We start from the raw sequence: 6,236 nt of genomic DNA on the forward strand, positions 1-6,236 counted from the left end.
AAACCAGATCCTCAAACTGGCATTGCCAGTAAAAAGGGGGTCATAGTTCTAGCCACCAGCATGATCTTAAATACTCCAAAAGAAGCTATATCCAAAGAGAAAAATGATTGCTGTATTTTCAATAGTCCAGTACATCATACTTCACCAAACATTAGACTTAAATCCCTATTAGATGTTATTTAGACAGCCATTTCTGACCAATAATTTTCATCTGGAAAAAGAAAATACTACCCATGTATTAGACATCATGAACTGAGCTCAATTTCAATATTGCAGATAGCCAAGAGAAACAGGCTCTCTGTTTTTTTTTCAACCTAAGCATCTAATGATAGGTAAATCTCTTCTCTCTCCCTCTCTAGAAACTACCTGAGAGAGACCTATGCTATGATTCTGACCACTCTGACAGCTATCAGTATGACTAAAAGCAAACCCTGGATTTATTACTCTGGAGTCCAACACTAGAGACACACACACCCCCCAAAAAAATGGATAAGAAAAGCCCAACGAATAGATGCTCTTTTGAGCCTACTTAGAAATTCTAATGGACATTTTTAAATGCCCTTCATGCTGCCTTCTGGCTCTCTGCCTAGATCTTATGATGTCCAACTGTTGTGTTAACCCCTGCCTGGTCCTGGCAGGATGGAATCATTCCCTTTGCTCTAGGGCTCCAATTTTTGCTCTTCTCCTTGATTCTTCTCTTGACTTTACCTTTTCCTTACATCTCTATCCAGAAGGCAGCCAGGGCCTCCACACATCTGACTGTTACATAAATGGATCTATCCATTATATTAGTGAGCTTTCCCTTAAATCAGTGGTTCTCAATCATCCTAATCATGTGACCCTTTAACACTGTTCCTCGTGTCGTGGTGACCTCACCAACCATAAAATTATTTTTGTTGCTGCTTCATAACTGTAACTTTTCTAGTATTAAGAATCATAATGTAAATATTTCACATTTCTGGTGGTCTTGGGCAACTCCTGTAAAAGGATCGTTCAACCCCAAAAGGGTCGTGACCAACAGGTTAAGAATCCACTGCCTTAGCTAGTCCCACTCAGATCAAACAAGCCCAGTTCCCTAAATGTCAGTTAGGGTTGACTCTTCAGACTGGAAAATGACCAGAACAGGAGGTAGCAACTGGACCAAGCTGCTCAGGGCAGGAACCCAAAGCAGCAGTTCCAGAAACTTGCTTGGTCCTCTGGCCAGGAATGTCACAGAGAGCTCTGGTTTTTTTATGTCTTCCTAAATGAGCCCTGGCTGAAGGCTACACATGAGGGTGAGGATGAGAACACCAGCCTCCACCATTAATAAACCGTTCTAGTGAACAGTGTTAGAACTGGGTCTCTAGATTCTTGTGATAGAAATGATTATACATATTCCCCAATTTATATTTCCCTTTCTTTCTAAAAGCTATTCATTTATTTTTGTCTGTGTATGCCATGTGTGTGCAGATGCCAGCAGAGACCAGAAAGGACACTGGAGCCTCTGGATGGGTGTGATAGCTGTGTCAAGACATTTCACAACACTCCTCCCAATCCTCTGACTCGGCTCTTACAACTTTCCAGGTGAGTCAATATTGCAGCGAACAGTGCTGTCTAAGACCGTTGATGTCCTTGCTTCCCCATCAGCCTATTTGGTACTTTCTGGCACCCTGAAAGCTACCCAACAAGTTGGAGTCTGATTTCTCCATGCCCTACAACCACAGTGTGCAATGCCATCAGTGACAGGCTCTTGTCATATAGTTATGATTGGTAACCGGGGACAGTGGCAATAGCCTATATTATTTTGGACTCCTCTAGGGCACCCTGATAACTAACTCTTAAGGAGGTGTCCTGTGCCTTGCACTGTGGTTTTAATGTAATAACCCATTTCTCCCAGAATATAGTGGTTTGAATGAGAATGGCCACCAAAGGCTCATATATTTGAATGTTTTGATCTCCTATTGGTAGAACTGTTCAAGGATTAGGAGGCATGGACCTTGAGGTTTCAAAAGTCTTTACCATTCCCAGTTAGTTCTCTCCCATCTCCCATCCCTAGTCTCTTCTCCCTCCCTCCCTCTCCCCCTCTCTCTCTTTCTCTCTCTTTCCTCTCTTGTCTCTCTGTCTCTCTCCCTCTGCATCGTGCTTTGTAGATCAGATATAAGCTCTCAGCTACTGCTCCAGTGTGATGGATGTCTGTCTGCACGCTACCATGCTCCGTGACATGATCATCATGGACTCAAACCTACTGAACCATGAGTCCCACATTAAATGAATGTGTGTGTGTATGTGTGTGTGTGTGTGTGTGTGTGTGTGTAGCCTTTATCATGGTGTTGTGTAAGGCAACCTGGTCCACTTATGCACAATAATTCTCCTTGCTGCTACTGTTTAAGTTGTATTTTAAAATTAACTTACTAGCAAAGGATAATTCTATACGGCTTTTTCCAAAATCTTTAGTTTTGGCTAACCCACCTAGTGCTTCCTCCTTGCTCCCATCCCCCCGCCCATCTTCTTCAACCTGCAGTATTCCTCCTCTGCTTTCACTCCACATGTGTTCTATCATCCTCTATCACACCACTCCTGAGCATCTCCTTCTACATTAGGTGAAACACTGGGTCAGAGGGGCTTAAGCAGCGGGGGAGTAGGGGGAAACCACAGGGTGAAAGGAACACTAAATCAAGGAATGGAGTACAGAAGCCCTCTGGAAGCTACTATCTCACAACCCGGCTTCTTTTGTTTGTTGTTTGATGTGGGAGTGATTTCTTTCTAATCTGTTGCTTTCATTGGTTAATTGATAAAGAAACTGCCTAGGCCCATTTGATAGGCCAACCCTTAGGTGGGTGGAGTAAACAGAACAGAAGGCTGGGAGAAAGAAGCTGAGTCAAGGAGTCGCCATGATTCTCACTCCCCACACAGACGAAGGTTAAGATCTTCCCTGGTAAGCCACCTCGTGGGCTACACAGATTATTAGAAATGGGTTAGGTCAATATGTAAGAGCTAGCCAATAAGAGGCTGGAACTAACGGGCCAGGCAGTGTTTAAAAGAATACAGTTCCCATGTAATGATTTCGGGTAAAGCTATCCAGGTGGCAGGACTCAGCCCAACCCACCAATCTTATTACAACAGTTGTTTTACTGTTTTTGAGATAAAGCCTGGCTATGCATCCCTGACTGATCTGGAACTTGCTATGCAGATCAGGCTGGCTTTGAACTCGTGCTAATCTTTCTGCAAACCGTGTGTTGGATGAGAGGCCTGGATTCCCACTCCTAGACTCCTTTCCTCATTTCTTAGGACCTCGAGCAAATGTACTCTTAAAACTATTACAGAAAAAAAATTCATTTAATAAGATCAAATTTTCAATCAGCTCTGAAGTGGTGAAGGAGCTTTCTGTCCTACAGTATAAAATATTAAGCCAAGATTGAATTCTTTATATTAAAATAAGCGGGTACTTCATAAGCATGAAATTTTTTCCCCTAATAAGCAGTAAAATTAAATGTATGCCTTATTATTATGAAAGTTTGATTTCCATAAATATTTCATATACCTATCTACCCAGTCATATAAATATCTCTCTGGTATTAGGGTTTTGCTTTTATTTTTGTTTTTTGCTTTTGTGGGTTTTTGGGGGGGGGGTGTTGTGGATGTGTTTCTTTGGGAGGGTATTTGGTCTTGTTTGTTTTCTAAGGAGAAAGAGAAAAAAAGTTGGGGGGTAGGGAGGTGGGGAGAATATGGGAGGAATCATAGGAGGGGAAAAAACATGACCAAAATACATTGTATAAAAAATTTTCAGTTAAAAAAAAGAAAAAGAAAAACTACCATGCCTAATGAAAATATATACTAATAAATGTATTTATTCCCCTTAAATTTATAATCCCAAGCAGGTTCTTTAGTATATCCTTTCTAAAGTTCTCTCTGGTGAAAAGGATTAAGAGCAGAAAATGTTTAGAAACCATGATCTCAGATGAGCAACTATTCCACATGTCCATTACATCTGCAGCAGTAACTGGTGCATCTCACAGTCTGAATACCACCTAAGCATTTCACAGCAATCTCGCAATGGCATGCAGCACTAAGTCCATATTTTAAATTTCCCAAACTGATTCAAAGATTTTATTTTACACTGGTGCGTTTCTATGTAATTAGATCCGAAAAGGGTCTTAATTTTAAAAAGGTTGTTTCTCCAGGTCCTCTGCAACAGTGGGTGTATATTTATTTAGGTTTATCTTTATGCTATCAATTATGTAGATATGTGTGTCTATTTGTAGATATGTGCACACAAGTGCAGATGCCCACAAAGTTCAGGGAAGAATGTCAGATCCCCTGGCGCTGCAGTTGTATGGGTGCTAGGGACACTAAACTCAGGTCTTTGCAAGAGCAGTTTCCCGGTCTTAACTGCTGAGCCATCTCTACAGCACCAAGAATATACATTTAATACTTGACAGACAAAGTTCGGGAAAAAATATCATTTCTATTGGAATCTCCCAGTTACTGCTGAGGTTCATCATCTTCATATACTTCATTTTAGTGGCTTCTGAGAACTGCCTGATCATGTTCAATGCTTCCAGTTTGTTTGCTTGTTTGTTTTTCCTGGTGTGTTCATTGTCCCTCGCTCTTGTCAGAGAACATTGGCTGAGTTGTTTTCTCCCCATCTACCTTCTGTTTCTGTAACTTTTTCATTTCACATGTCTGTCAGTTTCCTCCTCTGTGCCCTCTGAAGTCCACTAATACATTAAAAAGTTTCCTCAAACAGTTTCCTAAAAATCATTTTTTTAATCGACTGGAATCAGAAACATTGATTATCAAATTTCTTCCCCTGTCTGGGGTTTAGCATAATTTCTAGCCAAGCATAGAAGATATTTGCAGATGATCTCAGATATACAACATTTTTCTGTTCTGGAGCATGCGCACAGAAGCACAGAGCTCGTGGTCCACTCTATACCTTCTATATACCAAAGACCACAAAAGATAAAAATGTTTTGCTAGAAAAAAATCAGTTTCCTGGTTATGAGAGACATTGGGAAAACATTTCAGACACATTACAAACCATTATTTTCCCTAGGATGCAAACGGTTTTCCAGGAATATTCACAACGATGTCATGCTCTTTTTATCAAAATGCTATTTCGAGATTTTTCAAGTGTATCCTTGAAACCTCACCTCGTAAATCCTAGGGCTATGGAACCCAAGCTGAAGACTCCGGAAGCTGTGGGAGTGAAGGGGAAACTGCAGGACCCTTGGCAGAGCGCTGCTGTATGCATGTTATTTCTACTAAGAGTAGAACAGCTGCAGGAGAGAGAGAGAGAGAGAGAGAGAGAGAGAGAGAGAGAGAGAGAGAGAGAGAGAGAGAATCCCCACAAACTAAGGTGCAGCAGGGTTTGTTTGACCTTTCTAAAATAAACTAACCTGTTCATATCCCTTCTCTTTATTCTCAGGCAACTATTTTGGCATTAATTCACTATATTTAAATCAAATGTTATGGTGCCCATATAGAGAAATACTTCAAGACAAAGGCAACCTGATGTGGTTTCCTCAACAAAAGTGTCTCTCCTCTACCTCTGGCTTGTCTAGGGAGAAGTCTTTCACTGAGAGGTCAATGTCATGAGCCTTGAATCCTGGAAGCAATTCTGTCCTGTGTCCAAGTATGGTCAGTATGAGGTAGCTGTCACTTAGAGCCCTTGAGGGAAATTAATGGCTAACTGCAGAGGGCAGAGTGATAGGACAGATGGCTCTGTCACCACCGCCAGGCTGAAAGGCTGCAAGAGCCTCGGGGTCCGTGCAAATACCACTGCCCAGTTCATACACTTATTCCTTTGTTAAGCCAACCTCCCTGTGAGCAGCTGTCCTTCATTGTTTGACTTGGGGAGGAGTTGTTTAATTTTCCACACACATTTTCTATTTGTTCCAATTTGTTAATGACTCGAAGAAGACATTTTAGAAATTCTTTAAGATATCAAATCAGAAAGGGGTCCCGCCAGTGGTTTACTCAAAGAACAGAAAATTTCTCTTTTTATACAATACAAAGGACATATTGGGATAGTTGATTGAAATTCTGCAAAAATCACCAACTGAAAGCATTGAATACCTGAGGTTTACATACAGCTAATGCCAACACGTAGTTAAACTACATTTAAAGAGGGGGAAGGGTAAATGTGCTAAAAATCACTTGCATTAACAGAGTTGAATGATGCACACATTTTTGAATTTTTCAAGAGTCTTGAGGCAACTAAATACCACACACACACGCATACACACGCACACACA

Source organism: Microtus ochrogaster, linkage group LG9 (genome assembly GCF_000317375.1).
Source record: "Microtus ochrogaster isolate Prairie Vole_2 linkage group LG9, MicOch1.0, whole genome shotgun sequence".
NCBI classification, from domain to species: Eukaryota; Metazoa; Chordata; class Mammalia; order Rodentia; family Cricetidae; genus Microtus; species Microtus ochrogaster.